At 39.7% G+C, this 23,905-nt stretch overlaps 1 long non-coding RNA gene across 1 annotated transcript; it reads left to right on the forward strand.

Annotated features, from left to right (window-relative positions):
- Nucleotides 1-8,517: 8,517 nt before the first annotated feature.
- On the forward strand, nucleotides 8,518-10,176 carry LOC145013131 (uncharacterized). The gene is made up of 3 exons (XR_013664848.1): nucleotides 8,518-8,679; nucleotides 9,310-9,403; nucleotides 10,014-10,176. It is a non-coding gene; the product is annotated as an uncharacterized LOC145013131 (long non-coding RNA).
- Nucleotides 10,177-23,905: the final 13,729 nt, after the last annotated feature.

The following is a 23,905-nucleotide window of genomic DNA, read 5'->3' on the forward strand; positions in this document are numbered from 1 at the left end:
AGACCCGCATGTTTTGAATGTAGTCTTCTACCAAGACCTGTATGTTTTGCTGTAAAAAAGATGGTTTTCCCTTTTATGACTATTATTAACAATATCTAGTCTACCTCCTCATTTATGTGATTGTAACACAAAATAAAAGTAATAGGAAAAGTATAACCATAAAAGTATTATCCTTTTGCATTAGGATAATGCGACATCGCGATTACCGAAATGTATAACCTAGAACATCCGAAGATTGTTCATTTTCCTTTGTAGCTAACAGCAGGTTTGAGGAATGGTTAGTCCCATAAAGGTACTCCTAATATAAGTATTAACCGTAGGCATCCGTAGATATTCAATACGTCTTTTGCTAACAGATCGGTTCCAGAATGGTTAGTCCCGTCAATTTATCCTTTTGAACAAGGATAGGCAAAAAAAATTACACATAATGTACTAGTAACTTATCCTACTGAATCTGGGTACAAGTATTCATGTAAGTGTATACAAATAAATGTATATATTTAAATGTATTCATGTAAGCGTATCGACGTAGACGTATTCATGAAACATGTAATGTATAGTATAGACTCATGAATGAACTGACTCTGGTGTAATTCCTTGTAATAGGAATAATGTTTTGTATCTCCTAACTATCCCTATAATAGTTAACTGGAATATAATTGATTCTCCAAGCAGGTTTATACACCCTTGCTACACAAGAGTGTGGGAAACTAAATGAAGGATGAAAGCTTTCATATCAATACATATATAAGAACATAAGTGAATAGATATAGTTTTGTTCAAGAAGATGAAAATGGTTTTGTAAGACATTTATGAGTTTTGAACAATAATTAACAATGAATTGATATCATTTTAATTTACATTTGTAAAGTAATACATTTGATAACAAAGTATTTTTAAGATAGAAAACCATTTCATACATCACATTTTGAAGCATGTGAAATCAGTTGGATGAAATCACAGTTATAAATCACATGTCATTGATTCTATAGCATGATGTTTTCTACTTGTATTCCCCCCCCCCCCCATTAAAGTATTTATAAACATTTGAAAACATTTAAAAGGTTAATTTAGGGGTATGAACTCACCTGTAGATGATGGTTTGGATGAACTGAACGATGTAGGATTGCTAGGTGTCAAATGAAGACTTGTACACACACTATGATCCTAGTGAACATATAATCACACATATATGTATCCGATTAGACTTTAAACCACTAATTGACAAAGTTAATACATCCTAAGACATGTTAAACACCTTATCTAAGTGCTTCAAGTCATAAGGATTGCATCTAAGTGTTGTAGGACCTTGTTATTGTGTTTGGGGTTCAAGGGTAAACTCCTTTGGAGTTTACGGTGCTGATGACCAAAACCCAAGGAGTTTACGGCAGTAAACTCAAGGGTTTACGGTTGTAAGCTCTACACTTTATGACCATAAGTTGTTTTGAAGTTTACAAGTCCTTTGGAGAATTTCTACTTGGTGGTTAGGCCTTTGGAAGGGACTAGGGCAACAAAACACTCCTTTGAGGAGTTTACGGCCTCATGGTCATTTCCCTTTGGGTTTAATACCTTAAACCCATATGGAAATTGGTATTGTTATGTTTTCAAGTCCTTATCTCATCAAGGTAATTGTCTAGGTTAATTTTTAGGCCTAAGGAAGGAATATGGCCCAAATAATCTCACTTTAGGGTGTTTACGGTTTTGGGAGATCCCCAAACCGTAAACACATAAAAAGATTGGACTTTGGTGTTTTTCAAGGCTTAGACACATCAAAGGAAGGTTCAAACATATCAAGGAAGGCTTAAGCATCCAACTAGGGCTTAGATTAAGGACTTAGGCACACTTTGGTGCCTTTCTTGGTGTTTACGGCCCAAGAACATTCTTGGACCGTGAACACCTTATTCCTTGTGTTCTTGGCATATTTGCTTGATGCTAATATGTAATAATAACTTAACAAGACTCAAGGATGGAAGAACTTACTATATGGAAGCTTGAAATATGCTAAAAGTCCAAGAACACTTATTGTGTGTTCTTGGTGTTTTTGGAAATCTAATCAAAACACAAAAATGAATGGATGAATAGATGCACAAACACTAGATTAAGTGTTAAATCAACTTGGAATGGCTAGAACACTTACAAGTTTGAAGATCTTGATTTAATTGTAGGATGATACTTGAAAGGGTTTTTGAGTTTACTCTTTTGGTGATTGGGGAGTCAACCTAAAATGACTAGGTTTTTGGGGAGTAAACTCATGCTTATGCATGAGTTCACGGTTTTTGGATGATTTTCCGACCCAAACATAAAAGTTTGGCGGTGAACTTCTAAGACACGAGGTGTTTGCGGTTTAGAAATTTCAAGACCCGAGACGGCACTTCCTTTCACCCGTTCGTTTAAAGAATAATATTACAATAATCAAACGAACTTTAAGTTTTCTAAAAATAAGTAATAAAGTAATTGACTTATAATAAGAAGTGATTGACTTTTATGGTTTGACCGAATGAAAATTATGGGTTGTCACAGAAGAGTCGACTCATGAGGAGCCTAACGGCTAAAGTTTTGATAACAAGACTAGTACGCTAAGCGTACATAAGGTACACTAAGCATACTAGGTGCACCCTAGTACATTGTGCATACACTTGTGTACGCTAAGCGTACTCGCATCAGATGAAAACCCTAATATTTAGGGTTTGAGTGCTATATAAACGTCCTTATGAGCTTATAACCCTCTCTTACCTTAGCCTCCATAGATTTGATCCATTCTCCTCAAACCCTAACCTCTTTATTGAGTGTGTGAGCTAAAAGAGTGTGCTTTAAGTAGTTAGAGAAGAAGGTGTTGCATTAAGAAGTTGGAAAAGGAGGATAAGCATGTAGATCTGACGTTTCTTTGTGCTCTAGAAGCTCCAGAAGGTAAAAATCTCAAAACTTTATGCTTTTCTGATGTAGATCTTGCCATACTAACTTTATAGAACCATTTCTTGTCCCAAAAGTCCCAAGTTGGTGCATGTTATTATTTGAACGAGATAAGTTGTCCTTTCAGACCCTAGAAGGGGTCCTAAGTGATAAAAATGATCTACAAATGGCTGAAAGTGTCCCATGCATGTAGTAGAAGGGTCTTAATGGGTTAAGACCGTGTATGTCTAAAGTCTTAAAGTTCAATACTTTATGGTTCTAAGGCACTTGTGGTCGATGGATCTGGAGTTTGGACTTAAGTGCTTAAGCCATTAAGCACTTATTAGGGTTTTGGCAAAACCTCACGTACGTCTTGCGTTATTTCTATATGCCCAGCATATTGCATCAACCACCCCGATGGTGGTCAACACAAAATGAAAGCATACCTAGCGTACCAGAGGAATACGCCCCGCGTACGCCCTCTGTTGGGCTTTTGACGACTTGAGCTTTGGGATTGGGCTCCTTTTTGGGCTAGTTTAACATAGGCCTTGCTGGATTTTTTGAATAATTGTATTTTGGGCCAGTTTTGGATTTGGTTCTTAAAATAAGGCCCAAGTTGGGAGTTGGGCCCAACTAGGAAAATTGGGCCAATAATGGGCGTTAAGTATATGGACTTCTAGACAGTAGATTTGATAATTGGGCCTTGGACCAATTATGGACTATGCGGACATTTAGTCAAGATTGATATCTCCTGTGTTGACTTAGTAATTGATTATTTTGGATAGTTCGGGATTTTCAGTGAGAAAGCGATCGGAGACTTTTAGTCCAGTTCAGCACTACTTGAGAAGTGAGTTATCTTTACTATACTAAGGGGTCGAAGGCACCAATGTCGGCCCATTGGATCTGATATCCTAGTAGTTGGTGATATGTTAAGTATAAGTTAGTTGTGTATGCTAGTTGTTATGCTAGTTTGGTAGATCTGTAGGACTACCTGTATTTCTATTTGATTATATGTATGTGCATTAGTTATGTTATATGTCGACATGTTATGTGGGATGGGTTGAGGTTGTACTGCTCCGCGCCATAGCCAACAAACCCTCGAGTATGCTACATATGAGCTAAAGGTCGGGCAGGGCATGCCAGACTTATACTGAGGACTCAGGAGCAATCCATATACGAGTTGAGGGTCGGGTAGGGCATGCAAGACTTGAACCGTGGGCTCAGGGGCAAGCCAAATGTCAGCTGTGGGCCCGGAAGGCAAATCAGACTCACAATGTAGGCCTAAGGGTAATCTAGTCTGTAAAGATATGGACCCATTACATGCTGTTATTTGTATATGTGTTATTTGCTGTGTATTGGTATTTTGTGGGAACTCACTAAGCTTCGAGCTTACAGTACCAGTTTTGGTTTCAGCTACCTCAGATGATCGCAGGAAGGCAAAGGCGTGATCATATAGTTTCTCACATTTTATGACTTTGTTTCTGGTAGAGTCTCATATGGAACTATTTTGAAAACAAATTTGTAATAACTATTGGGTTTTGAATGATTTAAGAAGTTTTTAATTGGCATGATTTTTATGGGTGTTACAAGTTGGTATCAGAGCCTTGGTTTGAGTGAATTAGAGGAACACTCATGTGAATTCAGTCTCAAACCAAGGAAAATATTTTCAAAACTATTTTCAAATGGGTTTCAAAACATGTTATCTGAGCATGATTAAGCCCGATATCTGACAGTTTGTTGCTACCCAGTGTTGTGATACCCTGTTGGAGTTACAGGAGGCCGCTAGGCAGAGTGAGTTGGAGATTGAGCTACAACTGAGAGAGAAGAGGCAGGCCCGTGCACAGGCACAACCGAAACCAAAGCAGCACAAGACCACTGATTCTGGGAAGGAAGTTCAGTGCGGCTATACTTGTTGAAAGTGCGGAAAGGGTCATTTTAGGGTTTGTCGAGCAGGTAGCGGGTGCCACAAGTGTGGAAAGGAGGGACATTATGTGAAGGATTGCCGCCAACCTGCCCCAGTTCCGAGTGTGATGATATGTTACCACTATGATTAGGTTGGCCATGTGAAGGTCAACTGTCTGTTACTCGCGCCTAGCCGCCGCAAGCTCCTGCATCAGCCACATTGAGGATTACAGACAGGAGACAAGGTCGAGCAGAGCCCCCGAGGACTCAGGGATGCACCTTCCAGCTTACAATAGAGGAGGCCAGGGCAGCACCAGACTTGGTCGTTGATATCTTTCTATCCCTTATCTTACTGATTATATTTGTTTTATGATTATATGTTTGTACCGGTGATTATGTACCTTTTTAGTGAACTTCTTACCTATATTGGTATTATATGACTCGGGGGCGAGTTGTTTTTTGTCTCTCAGACATTTAGTAGGGAGTTCAGGGTGCCAGTAGGAGAGCTGGAGTGTCCGTTGCGAGTCTCTATCGCCAACGAACATGGGGTTTCCGCTTATTTGGTTTATCAGGTTTGCGTGTTAGAGATCTTCGGGGTATTTTTCCTGATAGACTTGATTCCAATTCCCATGGGGGATGTACGCGTGATTGTGGATATGGACTGGCTCAGTCGTTTCGGTGCCATGATCGACTGCAACGGTCAACAAGTAGTAGTTCAAACCCCAAGTGCGGGAGAACTGATTGTCTATGGCGAGGGTACCAGATTGGGATCAAAGTTTTGTTCAGCTGCCAGGGCTCATCAGTACATTAAGCGTGGGTGTGCGGGTTACTTAGCGTACGTGGTGAATATGTGGGTCAGGGATCAGATTTCGGTTTCAGAGGTTCCATTTGTCAGGGAGTTCGGTGACGTGTTTTTTGGATGAGTTGACCGGAGTGCCTCTAGAGAGACATGTCGAGTTTAGGATCGACCTAGTGCTAGGTGCGGCCCCTATCGCTAAGGTGTCATACTGGCTGGCACCATTAGAGATGCAGGAGCTGTCATCACAGTTGCAGGAACATCTTAGTAAGCAGTTCATTGCTCCGAGCAGTTCTCCGTGGGGAGCGCCAATTCTCTTCGACAGGAAGAAGGATGGTTCGCACCAGATGTGCATTGAATACATGGAGTTGAATAATTTGATGGTGAAGAACCATTATTCACTCCCAAGGATAGATGTGTTGGATTACATGTCTAAGGCCATAACTATTATTAGTATGTATTCGACCCAAGAGTAGCATGATCCATTTAGGTTGCATGACATCGGAACAATTGGATAGACTAAATGAGAAAAAAGGATAGTTAAGATTTATATTAATATATTATAAGTTCTGATATATTAATATGAAATCATATTATTTAATTAGTATTGATCAAGAATTAATTTAGTGATCAAAAGGAACTAATTAAATATGGACTCTTATATATATATATATATATATATATATATATATATATATATATATATATATATATATATATATATATATATATATATGGTGGGCCAAGTTCATTTAGGTTGGGCTAAGCTTTCATGGATAGTCATTGAGTGTTTAACCCATGGATCATATGGAAATGAAAGGTCACGGGTATTAGGGTTTACATGAATATAACCCTAATCCTCCATACTATGTAAAGAGGTCTTTGGTTCATGAAATGGACACTACAGTGTGTAAGAAAACAAGAGTGAGTCAATTTCAATTGTGAACCTAAGTATCCTTATTCTTAAGTTATTACAAGTTGTTTTTGGTGTTGTGTGATTCCATTTGAGGTGCAACACTTGGGGTACTAAGCTCTTAAAGGTTCAAGACTTCAAGCCCCATCAAAAGGTATGTCATCTAACTAGGCTTTGTAGTATAGCTGCTTTATATTTTGTTAGTTAGGACTAAAACATTGGAATATTAAATATTTGCATGTATAATAGAGAAAAGATAGGTCCAAGGTTTATGGGGTTGCATGTACACCATATGAGTGTTAATATGCTCAAAACCCATCAGTGGTATCAAAGCCTAGGCGTGTTTTCATTTATACTTGATGCAAATTGCTGAAAATAGAAGTTTATATGCTGTCTGGTCAGCTGACTCGCCGATTCCATTAAGAGACTCGACGAGTCCATGTGTAAATCATCCAACTCGTTGATTTGGTTCATGCACTCGACGAGTTGGATCCCCTAATAGCGTATCTTTGAGTTTTAAGGCTGGAATTGGTCTAGAATCATAACCTTAAATTGTTTTGGACTTATAAAACCTGTTTTTGATGTGGTAATGATTATGGAAAACCAATTTCAAGGTTATTATCAAAATTTCAAGTTTTATGTGTGTTTATGTAATTCTTGAAATTATTGATATGATTGTTCATACACTTATGAGTTTTGGTAGATCATAGGAATTATTTGCAAATTGTTTTTAGTTAATTCTTGATCTAAATATGTTTTAATGGAGTCCATAATTTGTCCTCAAGTTATGGATTACCAAAATTCATTTCTTTTAAAGATCCTTTAACATTCATAGGTTACACATTTGAAAAGTCTTTATCATCATAAATTGTTTTATGAACTCCATAACTTGTCCTCAAGTTATGGAAGTTCAAGAGTCTCTTCATTAAAGGTTTTAAAAACTTTAATTAAACTCATAAGTTATAAAAATCCAAAGGTTTTTTGAATTTTTCAAAACCTGCCCTCACGTTTTGGAATTTTTAAAGTCTCACACACTTTAATTCCAAACCCTAGAGTTTTAAAAGTTAAAATCCAACTATTATACTTTATAGTATTATAAGCTATTAATATATATATGTAACGCCCAGGTTTTAGGGCTAATCATTTTAGATGATGTAATAGTCTAGATCAACTATTTTAACTATTTTTGAAGTAATAAAGATGAATTACTTGAGTATTAGGTGAACTATGTGTATTTATGTGCTTATTATGTATTTTTAACCTATAATAAATAAAAAATAAAAAATAAGCGTCAAAATTAAAGTGTGAGATAAGCTCTATATCTTTACATAAAGGTGTAGAGTACGTTTCTGCCTAGGCATGGATATAAAGAACGTCGAAAACGGAGTTCGTATGCAAAAGATACGATAGTTTTAAGAAAATAAGACAGTAAAACACTGTTTTTCTTTAATCGCATAAAATCAAATAGATCCGTTGAGGTACTTACATTTTGCCGACGGGATTTCCGATAACGTTTTTGGACTCAGGTTATACTCTATTATTTAATTTCACACTCGAAATAATTTTAATAAAAATATTTACAAAAGTCTCGAAAACGGACACCACGAGCCGTTTAGACGCAAAACTTCAAACGCAATTTTCCGGAGATCCGTAACTCCAAAAATTAATCCGTTTAATGTTCCAAAATCCTTGAATTAAACTCTATCTAACGGTATTCTCGAAAAAATTTCTCAATGCATGGATCTCGAGACACCCAATTTTGTGTGTTTTAGGCAATTAAAGGAGGAATAACCCATGTGGGACCCACATGACTTGCATGGGAGAAAATCACCAGCCAATTGCTTCTCCTCTTGGTCTTGTCCACGTGATCTTCTCCTTATCCTCACTCTTTTGCTTGCACACTTCAATTTGTGAGTACATTGCTTAGCTGGAGGCATGGCTGAAACTTGTATGTGAGTGTGTGTTTACTATAAAATGAGACTTAGACACCTTCATTTCTCACTCACAAAATTTGCCATCATATTCCTCTTCTTAACCTCTCTCTCAATCTTAATCTCTCCATCTATATCCCTCTCTATCTCCCTTAGATTGAATAACCACCATTTCCACCACCCACTGCCATCACAAGCTCCTCCGTCCAACACCAACCTTGCACCATCACTACCATCTTGGTGCCACCGTAAGTCCTCCATCTCTAAGATTATTATTATTATTACTATTTTTCCTACGTTGTTGAAACTCACTAGGGAAGCAAAAAAAAATTCATGTGTTTTCTTTCTTAAAACCTCATGCACATATGTGATGTATTTTCGATCAGTAGCCAAAAGAAAGAAACCATTCATTTCTTTTATTAGCCACACGTAGGAATTGCTTGTTTGATCAGTAAAATCTGAAAATAAAACTCAAACTTCCATTTATTTTATTGAAGACAAACCCTCAAGTTATGCTTAGTTTCCAAAGCAGCCTATTCTTATTTCCTAATTTACAAACAACATTTATAGACGTAAATATGAAAGAAACATATATACATATTTTTCTTTTTCCTTTTTCTTTTCCGAACTTCCATTTCAATTAACTACATGTAGTCCTTATAGTTATTCAAATAATTCAAATCCCCCTCCATGGAATTTTGATTGCAAAATAAGTCCAAGATGCAAACTTGGAATTTATATAATTCATTTTAGCCATTAATTTGAAAAGTATTAACAAACATAGCCCCATTTGATTTATTAAATTAGTAAATGGACCCTATACCTTGGCTAGTTACCAAAATACCCTCCAAATATTAATTATATTAATATTTCCTTAGGAAACTAAATATTCTCGGAGATTCGTATTAACGGAAATACTACTCGACCTTCTCGTATCCATTCCAGAACACTAATCGTCTATCGAACATTAAGGTGAGTGCATAGTTACTTTCAACTTACACATAGATATGAAGTATTTTATATAAATTACGTGTTGTGTGTGCATATTATCTGTATACTTGCTATTTATGTTGGATGAACGATTTTATACACGTTTTAAATGATTTAAACTGTATATGTATTTTATATCTACAACATGTGTTGGATAAAACATGAGTAGATGTAATAATTGCTGTGTGACAAAATAAAATAATGAGAGGCCTTGTTATAGATGTTATTGATTATCCAGTCATCTAGCGGAGTATAGATGACGACCACGGACTACTCTAGACAATCCAGTGGAACGCTAGCAGGCTCGCAACCTGTAGGTGTTTATTTGAACTGTGTGTTTACCAACAGTACTCCATCCCCCACATGGTTGCCTTATTTTTCATGAATTGCTAAAGAATCCCCGAAGCAGATGAAAGTCCTTAAACTAGGTCCGTTGTGTTAGATATTTTAGGGATGTAAAGTGAGGATAACGGGAACGGGTAATCGGGTTTGTTTGGTTTGATAAAGTTAATAAAATTATTTATTGTGGGTTGAAAACCCCATGTGCTCACCAGGCTCCCAAGCCTGACCCACTTAGTTTCTTGTATTACAGGTAGTGGCGCATGAGCATAGATGTTTGGATGAGAGATAAGGGATTATAGGCTTGTAAATACGAAATAATGTAGTAAGGCTTATGTTGTACTGTTTATTCTTTTGATTTGTATCGAACATGACATCCTGAGTCTTTTAATGAAATACATTTCTTTGGGAATGCTTTTGATAAATCTTTATCATACTTTGTTTTGGGACAAATTCTGTAACATTTTTAATTAAAATGTTACTCTTATTTTTAAACAAGCATAAACAAAATTGGTCTTTTCTGGCTGTGAAAATGGGGATGTCACAATATATATGTATAAGACCAAGTCAGTCTTACCGTTAATAGCCTTCATTCACAAATCTGATATATAAGGGGGAGGGGGTATAAGGTTGCTACCTATAAAATGGCAACTTAATGGGTGTGTACTCTCACCCACCGCTTCCTTGTCTGGTGGAGGGTCTTTAGCCGAAAGGGTAGGACAAGGACTATAATTCTCCCTTCATTATAAGTATAATGATAAATATAAAGTAACTAATCCTTTTATAAATTCCCATTCTTAGTTACTTTAGGAAAATGTGAATTTGGTGCTAACCCATGAAATTACACTTTGCACTTTGCTTAAGTCATTAGTGGAGCGTGTATGGTTAACCGCCACACTAACTTGGATTTAACAAGGTTGGCAATGGGTGGCTTAAGGTTTATCATAGAATCGGTGGAGTGCATGTGGTTACCTGGCACATCGATTAGGTGATAAAAATTAAGAGTACCAAGTATATTTGCATGGTTATTCACACCTTGTTTTGTGATCCTTGGCATCCCAGTCACATAACTTGAGAGGGCACAATCGAGATTGAAAAATGCCATTGAAAAGTTCAATGAATCTTAAAAGATATAGGAGTTTCAAATCCAATTAAAACCTAATAAATTATTTTGGTTTTCTTCGTGGAAATTGGTGAATCGTCATTCGCCTACCTTCAAATATTTTATAGCTTGGATTACAGCATCCCTCTTCGAAGTTATAAAATATTGTGTTGGGTCGTGGCCTTAATATTTCATATTGGGTGTTTTATTAAGGACTTAAATCAACTAACTTGAATTTCTCCCATTGTAGATGTCTGGTTCAGAAAACTATGATCTTCCCAAATCTCTTGGAACAAGCTTTCCTAATGAAGATGATTTTCCGCAATTGGTTCATGGAAATCATAGTTCACTTCATTCAACTCCTCTAATATTCTCCCTAACCCACAAGCTCGAAGACTTGAAATGTTCAAGCTCACTTAAGCCCTGGTTGCAATGAAACATAAAGATGGAAGACCTGTGTACACTCATGTCTTAGGAATGAAGTCACACATTGACAGGTTTAGAATGTTGGATGTCGTTGTCACAAGGAAGTTAGCTATTGACTGGGTTCTTCAGTCACTTCCCGAGTCGTATAGTGAGTTCATTAAGAACTACTATGTGACAGATCACGACATGACCCTAATAGATCTATCTTATTTGCTTGTTGCTGCTGAATCAGAAATGATTTGGCGCAATGGTCAAACAAATAACGGTAGAAGGTCTATTTCTCAAACTTCCATGGACATCGACAATGGTAACATTGGAATTCCAGAAAAGCTTTCTCTTCCCAATGGAAAGGGATCGACCTTGGTCAACCCAGTTGACCAAAAGGTAAAGGGAAAGGCTAAGTCTGTGATAGTCCCATGTACCATTCCCAAAGAGTCTATATGTTTTCATTGTTAAGAGAAGGGGCGTTGGTTGCAAAGCTCCCCTGGCTATCTGAAAGATCTAAGAGAAGGAAGAATCAAAAATTTTGACTTTGCTTCATGTAACGTCCCGAAATATTAAGAGTAGATTTGAAGGGCTAAAAGTGTAAATTTTGAAGGGCAACTCGGCGAGTCCATGGATGGACTCGGCGGGTTGGGTCCCGACTTTGGTCACGTCTCAAGTGACCTACTCGGCGAGTCCAAAGATGGACTCGGCGAGTAGGTGCTGAGTGGAGAAAACCTTAATTCTCGGGGCTAAGCCCTATATAAAGAACTTAACATCCATTCCCCTAGCCTCTTTACTCATCCTCAAGTCCAGAAACCCTTAGCATTCGTGTGTGAGTGGGTCAAAGTGCATTTGGGAGCTTGAAGAGTATTTGTTGAAGGAATCTTGGGAGTTTGGAGGCTTGGAGCAAGGGGCTTTGCTTAGATTTGAATTTCATTGCAGTTGGGGCGTTCTTTTGAGGTAATATCTCGTTCTTGGGTTGTTACTCATATGGATTCATCATTTTGGGGTTTATGGGGAGCTTATCTTGGTATGTTTTGGAGTTTGGAGGTTAGATCTGAGGTTGCTACCTCAAATCTGGAATGGGGAGGGTGTAGAGTGAATTAAAGTCCCTGTGTTTGAGTGCTTAGTGAAGCCATCATGTCCCAAACCCTAGCTCTAAAGTGTATAAGGCCTAGATCTCTTTGGATTCACGTAAATTTTGCCACTTTACGTGATGTGTGGGTTGTAGGAGGCTAGATCTATGTTTTGGATCAATTGCATCGCCTGGAATGCTTCTGTATGGATTCAGACTGGTGGTACTCGGCGAGTCACAAGGATGGACTCGACGAGTTGCTTGAAGATAAGCTGGAACTCGACGAGTTGGATGAACAACTCGGCGAGTAGGTTGAAGATAGCCTTAGACTCGGCGAGTCTTGTCGAAGAGTCCCAATACTTTCTGGTTGAGTCGAGAATCGATGAGTCAAGGGATGACTCGGTGAGTTGGGTGCGAGTGGACTCAGATTTGTTGGACTCGATGAGTCTCGGGGTGACTCGGCGAGTTAGGTCGCGGATTGAGGGAAGTTCTGAGCTTGGGGACTTGGCGAGTCATCGGGTTGACTCGGCGAGTAGAGTCAGTCAGGGGTTGACTTTGACCTTGTCCATGGGTTGACCAGTTGTCTTCCAGGGGTATTTTGGTAATTAAGGGTATTTATTGAGTTGAGTGTTTTGGTGTTCAGTGGAGGAGTTCGTGTCGGAGTTGGAGCAGCGAGATCTTATCCTTTCAGCCGGCAGTTTCGAGGTGAGTTATCCTTACTATATCAACAAGGTCTAAGGCACCAAGGCCGACACTTTTATCAGATTGAGCTCCGGGTATCTGTTGTTATGTTATTGCTTTGATATGTTTGCATCCTGGTAGTTAGGATGGTATTCGTTAGAGACCTGGTTAAGGTCGGTATCCTGGTATGTAAGGTGAGGCTATGCTAGTGATCGGTTAGGTCGGTATCCTGTTAGAGTATGTTGTGTTATGTGATCTGCTAGATCGGTTTGCCTGAATATGGATTGTTATGTGATTGTATGTTTATGTGCACATGGTTGTTTGGAATGGAGTTGGGTTGAGGCGAGTCCTGCTTTGTGCTGTAGGCCAAGATACCCAAGGCGGACCGGTTGTTCCGAAGGCCCAGCAAGCAGTCCGGATAGGCTGTAGGCCCCATGAGGGCGAACCAGACGTGCCGAGACTCGGAGAGTGGACCAGGCCAACTGAAGGCCCGATGCGGGCGGACCAGTCATACTGTAGACTCAGAGAGTGGACCAGGTGAGTTGAAGGCCCAGTGCGGGTGGACCAACCACACTGCAGACTCGAGAGACATGATGGGACTTAGAGAGTGGACCAGGTGAGTTGAAGGCCCAGTGCGGGTGGACCAACCACACTGCAGACTCAAGGGACATGATTGGACATGGAGGGTGGACCAGGTGGACTGACGGCCCGACAAGGCGGACTAGTCCCACAGTGGACCCGATATGCATGATTGTTCTGTGATTCGTTATGAGATAGCAGGATATGTGTATGGTATATGTGGTTGGTATTTTGGGGTATCTCACTAAGCTTTCGGGCTTACAGTTGTGGTTTAATGTTTTTCAGGTTCTTCAGGAGACCGTGACAAGGCAAAGGCATGATCGTACCGCTCCTCATGATTTTGTTGTAATGTGATTCTGGGAATACTCTAAATGATTTGTATTGAAAACGTTTTTGTAATAATTTAATGAAATCAGGTTGTTTTTGAAAAATTTTAAATTGGTTGGATTTTTCGGTCGTTACAAGTTGGTATCAGAGCCTTGGTTTGAGTGAATTGGAGGAACACTCGTGCGACTCCAGTCTCAAATCGAGGAGGGTTTTCGAAAGAGAATTTAAAATGGTTTTTAAAAAAAATAAGTAAAGGAGGACGCGGAGGTACGATCAGTCGGAGCCAGTAAGTAACCCCAAAATACCATACATGATATTTGTTTTATTGAGCTTTGATAGAACAACATGCTAGAGTTAGGCTAGGGATCTTCATGATTTCATGATGTGTTGCCTGATTTATCATGCCTGCTAGCCTAGGGTTTCCTTGTGAGAGATTTCTAGTGTTCCTCTAGTAGTGAGGATAGAGTGTTGTTATGTGTGTTTTCTCTAGGGTGTTGTGGTAATACTTCATACAAATATGGGTAGGTGTGGAAGGTAGTATGGACCCGTACTACTGAAAGCACAGGACCCATACGCGTATCTGGGAAACCATGACCTCTGGGGCTGGGTTGAGAGTTGGTTCCCGGGATAGTGGGAAGTGTCTGAGATTTTGGTGGTTTATTTTCAGTATAGAGATTTCAGGGCATGCTGGGAGTGGATCCGGGTCAGGATCAGGAGCAGGAGAGGGAGTTCCGGGTCAGGATCGGGACTTCGATAATACGAAGCCTCCCACCTTTGATGGAGTTTAGGATCCGATCGTTGCTATGAGATGGTTATCAGACGTGGAGGGGTGTTTCTTCACGTGTTCATGCCCTACTGATCAGAGGGTGAGGTGTGCTCTGAACCTGTTAAGACTCGGGGCAAAGGATTGGTGGAGGTTGACCACGGGGTCATATTCGGATGCGCAGAGGGCTGCGGTTTCATGGGATCAGCTCAGAGAGATGTTCAGCACTCGTTATGTTCCGTAGGTCGAGAGGGAGTGGTTGGCTCAGGAGTTCCTTGAGCTGAAGCAGGATTCGGAGTCGGTGATGGAAATCACCAGGATGTTTACTGAGAGGGCGATGTTTTGCCCTGAGTTCGCTTTGGAGCAGGCTTAGATGTCCCGATATCTGAGTATGCTAAAGAGAGACATCAGACAGTTTGTGTCTGCGCAGAGGTGCGAGACCTTGTTGGAGTTGCAGGAGGCCGCCAAGCGGCGTGAATTAGATTTTGAGTTGCAGTTGCGTGAGCTGAGGCAAGCTCCGGTTTAGTCGCAGCCGGCGATGAAATGGTCTAAGACCGTTGATTCTAGGATGGGAGATCAGGGCAGCCACATTTGTGGAAAGTGTGGAAGGGGTCACGCCGGAGTTTGTCGGTCCGGTGGTACATGCTGCAAGTGTGGAAAGGAAGGACACTATGTGAGGGATTGTCGGCAGTCAATGTTGGTTCGGGATTTGAGGATATGTTATCATTGTCATCAGGTTGGGCACTTGAGGGTCAACTGTCCACAGATTGCTGCAGGACCGGTGCAGGCTCCAGCACCGGCCACTTTGAGGATCACAGGAGGAGGTCAGGGTGGAGCGGAGCCCCCAAGGGCTTAGGGTTGCGCTTTTCAGCTTTCAGCAGAGGAGGTCAGAGTAGTGCCGGATGCAGCTGCGGGTATGTTTCTTTCTTGTTGTCTTGATTATTTATGATTATTGTGGAGTATCGTTCATCTGCTAGTCTCGTTGGGTGGTTTTCGTTTTGGTATCCGTTTTTCCTTGAGGGTTTGGCATGGTTATGGGTTAGTATTTCGGGTTTTCGCTGGTTATCTTTTGTGAGAATTATTGGTGGATGCGGCGTTGGTTTGAATGTCGGGTAGCATCTGTAGTCTGAGGAATGGATACTTGAAGATTGGGTTCCTTTCGAGTGGAATGATCGGTGAGGAAATGTGTTTTTGCAAAGGTTGCTAGTGCTAGTGGGAATCAGTCTGAGTGTAAGTGTTGGGTTTTGTGCAAGGTTATCTTGGGAGGTCGGTGATAGCAACCGGTGATTGGTAGTCAGTGCCCTAAGTGGGGGAGAATTGGAGAATTCTCCGGAGGATCGACGAGTATGAAAGGTTGTTTACCTGCATGGGATTCAGTAGTGTCTCGGTCAGCCAAGGGCATTGGTTGGTATGAGTAAATGGCAGGCGTGCGGGGCGGGATACAGACCAAGAGCTTGATTGTGCAGGGCCTGGGAGCAGGCCGAGATCGAGTATGTATGATGGAGATTGAGTTCGGAACCCCTAGGGGGCTAGAACAGTATGCATGGGAGGATTTCCCGGAGATGTAACTCGGAATGTTGATTGCTAGTTGAGCGGTCCGGATAGACTGAAGGCCAATAGGCGTACCAGTCAGGCCGAAGGCTCGATGAACGGTCCAGCTAGACTGAAGGCCCTGGAGGGCGGTCCAGGTATGCTGAAGGTTATGAGAGTGGTCCAGTTTGGCTGAAGGCTTGGTAAGACGGTCCAGTCATGCTGAAGACTCTGCAGGTGTCGTTAGATCGGTGTGAGGTAATGGATTGAGTATGTCGCGATATGTTAGCGTTGCAACGTTTGGCCCCGGATATTGATCGCAATCAGTGGAGGTAGTGCATGGGATAGCGGTTACGCTATAAAGAGGTGGTGTAGCATTGGGTGAGCACCGTGGCTCTTGTCGTGATGACGAGGCGGTCAAGTGGTTTTCCTGGGTATGGAAAGAGGGAGGAATGTAATTCCGAAGGGGAGTGCAAATTCACGGAAGTGAAAGTGGCAGTGTAGAGTTATGATCGGAGTGGTCCGACAGTGGTCATTGAGCGGCGTGTGCGGCGGCGGTATGGGATGACATCATGAGGGGATGTCTGCTGAGGTCGCAGAAGGAAATTCCGAGAATGTAGAATCAAGAGGCTCGTAAGGGATGCAGGTATGGAGTTTTAGATTCCCAGCTTGTTTTCGGTGAAGGAATTGTGTAGCAGTGGTTCATCCTAAGGGATGTTTTGAAGGTCGTCAGTGTGATGGGTTTTCCTAATCCGAGGGTGCTAGAGCTAGTTCAACATGTGCATGAGATTGCAAGAAGAGAACTCATGGGAGTTGCTCTGAAGAGTGTGTGTTTTTGTCAGCATGGAATGGATAGAGTTGGACTCGGATCGGGAATCGGGTGGTGCATAGTTATTTATAGCTCATTTGGGTCAAGTAATGGTTGTGATTTGGAGCAGTGATGCATCGTGAGTGGTACTCAGTTGTTGTGTGTGGTTATCAGAGGGTAAAGCTGGTGCCCGGTTTGAGACGGTGGTCAGGACACCGCAAGGAAAGAGAAAGTGAGTGCGAGTTTCGATGGGTATACTTGAGGGACCTGGTCCGGTTAAGTCCAGGTGGCGTGTTGTGGGAGTATTTTTGGAGATGAGTTGCCGTAGGCTTCGAGGACGAAGTCTAATTTAAGTGGGGGAGAATTGTAACATCCCAAAATATCAAGAGTAGAGTTGAAGGGCTAAAAGTGTAAATTTTGAAGGGAAACTCGACGAGTCCAAGGATGGACTCGGCGAGTGGGGTCACGACTTTAGTCGCGTGTTAGGTGACCTACTCGGCGAGTCCAAAGATGGACTCGGCGAGTAGGTGTTGAGTGGAGAAAACCCTAATTCTCGGGGTTGATCCCTATATAAAGAACTTAACATCCATTCCCCTAGCCTCTTTACTCATCCTCAAGTCCAGAAACCCTTAACATTCGTGCGTGAGTGGATCAAAGTGCATTTGGGAGCTTGAAGAGTATTTGTTGAAGGAATCTTGGGAGTTTGGAGGCTTAGAGCAAGGGGTTTTGCCTGGATTCGAGTTTCATTGCAGTTGGGGCGTTCTTTTGAGGTAATATCTCGTTCTTGGGTTGTTACTCATATGGATTCATCATTTTGGGGTTTATGGGGAGCTTATCTTGGTATGTTTTGGAGTTTGGAGGTTAGATATGAGGTTGCTACCTCAGATCTGGAATGCGGAGGGTGTAGAGTGCATTAAAGTCCCTGTGTTTGAGTGCTTAGTGAAGCCATCATGTCCCAAACCCTAGCTCTAAAGTGTATAAGGCCTATATCTCTTTGGATTCACGTAAATTTTGCCACTTTACGTGATGGGTGGGTTATAGGAGGCTAGATCTATGTTTTGGATAAATTGCATGGCCTGGAATGCTTCTGTATGGATTTAGACCGGTGGTACTCGGCGAGTCACAAGGGTGGACTCGACGAGTTGCTTGAAGATGAGCTGGAACTTGACGAGTTGGATGAACAACTCAACGAGTAGGTTGAAGATAGCCTTAGACTCGGCGAGTCTGTTCTTGGACTCGGCGAGTGTTGTCGAAGAGTCCCAATACTTTCTGGTTGAGTCGAGAATCGGTGAGTTGGGTGCGAGTGGACTCAGAGTTGTTGGACTCGGCGAGTCTCGGGGTGACTCGGCGAATTATGTCACGGATTGAGGGAAGTTCTGAGCTTGGGGACTCGGCGAGTCATCGGGTTGACTCGGCGAGTAGAGTCAGTCAGGGGTTGACTTTGACCTTGTCCATGGGTTGACTAGCTATCTTCCAGGGGTATTTTGGTAATTAAGGGTATTTATTGAGTTTAGTGTTTTGGTGTTCAGTGGAGGAGATCGTGTCGGAGTTGGAGCAGCGGGATCTTATCCTTTCAGCCGGCAGTTTCGAGATGAGTTATCCTCACTATATCAACAGGGTCTAAGGCACCAAGGACGGCGCTTTTATCGGATTGAGCTCCGGGTATCTGTTGTTATGTTATTTCTTTGATATGTTTGCATCCTGGTAGTTAGGATGGTATTCGTTAGAGACCTGGTTAAGGTCGGTATCCTGGTATGTAAGGTGAGGCTATGCTAGTGACCGGTAAGGTCGGTATCCTGTTAGAGTATGTTGTGTTATGTGATCTGCTAGATCGGTTTGCCTGAATATGGATTGTTATGTAATTGTATGTTTATGTACACATGGTTGTTTGGAATGGAGTTGGGTTGAGGCGGGTCCTGCTTCGTGCTGTAGGCCAAGATACCCAGGGCGGACCGGTTGTTCCGAAGGCCCAGCGAGCGGTCCGGATAGGCTGTAGGCCCTACGAGGGCGGACCAGACGTGCCGAGGCTCGGAGAGTGGACCAGGCCGACTGAAGACCCGATGCGGGCGGACCAGTCATACTGTAGACTCAGAGAGTGGACTAGGTGAGTTGAAGGCCCAGTGCGGGCGGACCAACCACACTGCAGACTGGAGAGACATGATTGGACTCAGAGAGTGGACCAGGTGAGTTGAAGTCCCAGTGTGGGCGGACCAACCACACTGCAGACTCGAGGGACATGATTGGACCAGGTGGACTGAAGGCCCGACAAGGCGGACCAGTCCCATAGTAGACTCGATATGCATGATTGTTTTGTGATTCGTTATAAGATAGCATGATATGTGTATGGTATATGTGGTTGGTATTTTGGGGGTATCTCACTAAGCTTTCAGGCTTACAGTTGTGGTTTAATGTTTTTCAGGTTCTTCAGGAGACCGTGGCAAGGCAAAGGCATGATCGTACCGCTCCTCATGATTTTGTAGTAATGTGATTTTGGGAATACTCTAAATGATTTGTATTGAAAACCTTTTTGTAATAATTTAATGAAATCGGGTTTTTTTGAAAAATTTTAATTGGTTGGATTTTTCTGTCGTTACACTTCAGGTAAGCCCACTATCTAACTTTGTTAAGTTCCTAATTGATGATTCTTAGTACAAAATGTGACTCGGTTACATTTTGATGTTTGGCAGGATCAAACAAAGGGAAGGAAACTTAAAGGAATAGTATCTTGAATCTTATCGCGAAGATGAATTTCAATCGCATGGTTCGAAGATCGGATTCTTGAGCTACTACTTAGGAGTTATCATAGATTGCTAGGAAATATGTAATAGCATAGTTTTCATTTTATTTTGCATTGTAGGGAATTTTTTTCCCACATTTTAATAAATAAATAAAGTTTTGTTTTATTTTATATCTCCTTGCAATGACATTTACGGAAAATTGATGTTTGTATGTTTCTAGCAATAATGGAAATATGAATTTGATTCTTTGATTTGTGGTAGTGTCTAAATTTACCAAATAAGAAAAGATTCTCATCACCAAAGTTGTCAATAGGACCGAAACTTGGAATCATGCAAGTTGTATGATAAATGAGAATTTTCATCTTTGGAAAATTAAGACTAATTCCTCGTTCACATGTATACGTGAGTCAAGTGAAGGACTAAGGGATCGAGTATACATTCTTGTGCACTGGTCAAGTCCACCACAAAATATCGATAAGACTATTCACTAATATTTACTAAACTTTAGTAAATATGGTTGTACTTACAAGTTTAAGTATAATTTTGAAGCATTGGAAAAGTTTCGATGTATGGCAAAATTAATGAGAAGAATCAAATTTGGTAGAAAGATAAAAGTTTCTCAAATCTGAAAAGATGGGTGAGTCCTTTAGTATCATGTTTTATGATCATCTTAATGATTGTGAGACCATATCACAATTCATCCTCTAAGGACATCTTAGTGCATTCTTATGGATAAGAAGAGGAGTCATGAATTTTTGAAATGGTTAAATCAAGAAGATGAGTCATGCTTCATTCCAAAACAAGTCTTTGAGTCATACTCCAATATTATAACTTGAGTGACACATCTTAAAGAAGGTTTATTAACACTTGTCAAATATAAGAGTAAAATGTGTTCTACTCTTGTACATTTGAAATTGGTAAGCTGTGATGTTTTGGATAAAACAAAGACCAACTAAGGCCAAATGCATGAAGTGTTTGTCTTGATAAGAATCCACACTATCACTTGAATATTTGTTTGTCAAGGAATGGGTCTTGGCAAGAGAGTCTTATATGTGAAGAGGATAGTGGGAGTCTAAAAGATCCTGAAAGAGTTTCAAGATCTAATCAAGAATAAAACCTGCAGTTTATCACTAGCACACAACTTGAGGTTTATAACCTATCATGTTGACATATTCCAATTTGTGTGCCTATTCTAGTTAAAGTTGGCTTTGCATATGAGTTCTGGGAGTTCTCAATTGGTTTCATAACAACTTGGAAGCAATGGCAGGACCTTGTGCTGCCAGGTGGCAAGAAGTTAAGACTGAACAAGTTTAGTCCATATGAATTTGGATTTGTCACTAACCTTGTCTTGTGATTATGGTTGACAAATTCACATGGATAGGAACACATACACCATAAAATCTAAGTTTCATAAGGTTTCTCTCCGATTCATGAAAATGATGGTGAGGAAATGCTTTCACTAAGTGGTTTTAAGTAGATAGCAATTGTGATATTTCCATTCTTAAAGTCGTTAGTGGAGCGTGTGTGGTTAATCGACACACTAAAATGGACTTGTGATGAATGGCAAAGGTCTAAACAATTGAGACTATGATTACGACATCCCTTTTCATAGTTCTGAAATTGTTTAGACACACATGTGTGTTGTCTAAGGAAAGGTGTATGATTTTGATAAAGTTTTATAAAAGCATCTTGTATCAGAAGTCTGAACCTTGATAAGAAAGTCAATAAAGTATTGATTTCTAGAAGTCCAACTGATTTCTGAGTACATGTCAAAGCTAGTGGGAGCATAAGTGTTATGCTAATAATCATCATGTTAGTGGGAGCATGATAATTGTAATAAGTGTTGCAAGTTAGCAATATTAATTATAGAAAACAAAAGTTTCAATTAGGAAAAGTTGTTTTGTTATAATTAAGGGAGATGAAATTATACTTCATTTCAATTCTAAAAAGCTTAGATTGAGATTTTAATCATCTTTAGTCAAAGATATATATATATATATATATATATATATATATATATATATATATATATATATATATATATATATATATATGAATTTTATGTTGGAATGGCTCAACTTAAGGAAATTCTATATATATTGCGTTCTTAGAATTCGATTATGATTACGACATCCCTCTTGATAGTCGAATTATGAAAAAATGGAAAATAAAATTTATTGTAGCAAAAGACTGATCTAGGATCATGTCTTTATGTGAGACATCATGAATCGTATCCCATATGCTTCGAATATAGGACCGATTACATGTGTTATAATATTTATCCTTTCTAAATTTTCCAAATGCCTAGGGCATTAAGAGGGGGAAAATCTAGAATTGAATATGACTAAAATGATTAAGCAATGGTCGAGGACAATCTAAGGTTTACCAAATATTGGTTGCTCATGGACAGTTGGAAGAATAGTGTAAATTTTTGAAGGACCATATTAATATATTCTGAAAAGAGGCAACTCTTGTTTAGAAGTGATAGTCAAAATGGGAATATGGAGATGTCTCCATAGGTGGAAGTTATTCAATCTATGTAAGATTAGAAAAATTAATGCAGGAAGGATGTTTAAAGCAATGTATTTTGAATATGAGACTTCGTTCCCCTGGGATTGATCTCCATTGGAATACTCTGTAATGTCTGTTGCCAAGTCTTTATGACTTTGTGCATAATCATTACAAAGAGGATCAATGCATATAAGTTTAAAATCTAACAGATTTCGGTAAATGACAGGAATTTGGAATTCTTACATTTGCGGTAAGGATTTGGGATTGTCAAATGAGAATCATTGGAATTATGTTCAATCGATCTATTCCACAAAGTAAAGATGATAGACAAACATAGTGTACATACTTGGTGTATGGCATAACTATTGTTTGGACAAACATAGTGTGCATGCTTAGATCATGGCATGATTATTGTTTTGATTCAAGTATAAAGTTGATTAATTGAAACATTATACAATGAATAATGTGTAATAAGTATGGTGATAAATAAAAGGTGTTTTATTTATATTCATAACATCTGGCACCATATTGGATCTAATTATTCTTGTGTTTCACTTTGCATGTTTTGACTTCCAGAATAACTAGGTCATTCTTCCCGAATGACTAAGTTATTCAAATCATTCACAGTCGATAATACGTTGGAAGTAGGTATTAAGGCAAGATTGTCATGAAATTGTCTTGTAGATGTCTAAGATGTTGGACATAGCGAGAGTTGCTACAACATTCATGAGTGCTCATAAGTTCTGAGTATTGGATTAAACCCATGCTCATTTGAATCACTTCATGGATTTTATCTCGAGTGATCATGAGATGATAATATCTTATATTCTTCAAACCTAGAAATATGAAATGTTGACTATGAGTTAGTTATACATTGATTGTACAAAAACACATTGGTAACTTGATGTTATAAAACGTGCCTTTGTGTATGATTCAACAAGTAGTAGAACAAGCATATGAGTCGAAGTTTATCCATTCCTTTTACCCTTGGAGGGATAAAAGCGATATATGTGGGCCTTCAATAATTTAGTGATGACACCCCTAAGTTCTTGGCTAAGCCTGGACTAATTTGATTTGTTCAATTAGTCAGTCGTCATAAATCGGAAATTGGGAAACAACAAATTGACAGAGAGAATGATTATAATCCATGTCTTAGTCCATATGATATCTAGAATGGAGGAATATATGATCCCTTATCTAATGGACAAGTCATTGACTAGGTCAGAGTTTGACAACAACTTTAAGAGCTACGATTGTTAGTCGGGTTTTGGAGTCATACACAATAATAGTTTTAGACTTATCCAAGTGGGAGACAGTTGGATTAGATGTCTAAGTCTATAAATATTATTGGTATGTATTCAAATCGAGAGTAGCATGGTCCATTTGGGTTGCATGTCATCGGAACAATTGGATAAACTAAATGAGAAAAAGGATACTTACAATTTATATTAATATATTATAAGTTCTAATATATTAATATGAAATCATATTATTTAATTAGTATTGATCAAGAATTAATTTAGTGATCAAAAGGAACTAATTAAATATGGACTCTTATATATATATATATATATATATATATATATATATATATATGGTGGGCCATGTTCATTTAGGTTG

The sequence above is a fragment of the Lactuca saligna genome, chromosome 8 (genome assembly GCF_052625555.1).
Source record: "Lactuca saligna cultivar CGN05327 chromosome 8, ASM5262555v1, whole genome shotgun sequence".
NCBI lineage: Eukaryota > Viridiplantae > Streptophyta > Magnoliopsida > Asterales > Asteraceae > Lactuca > Lactuca saligna.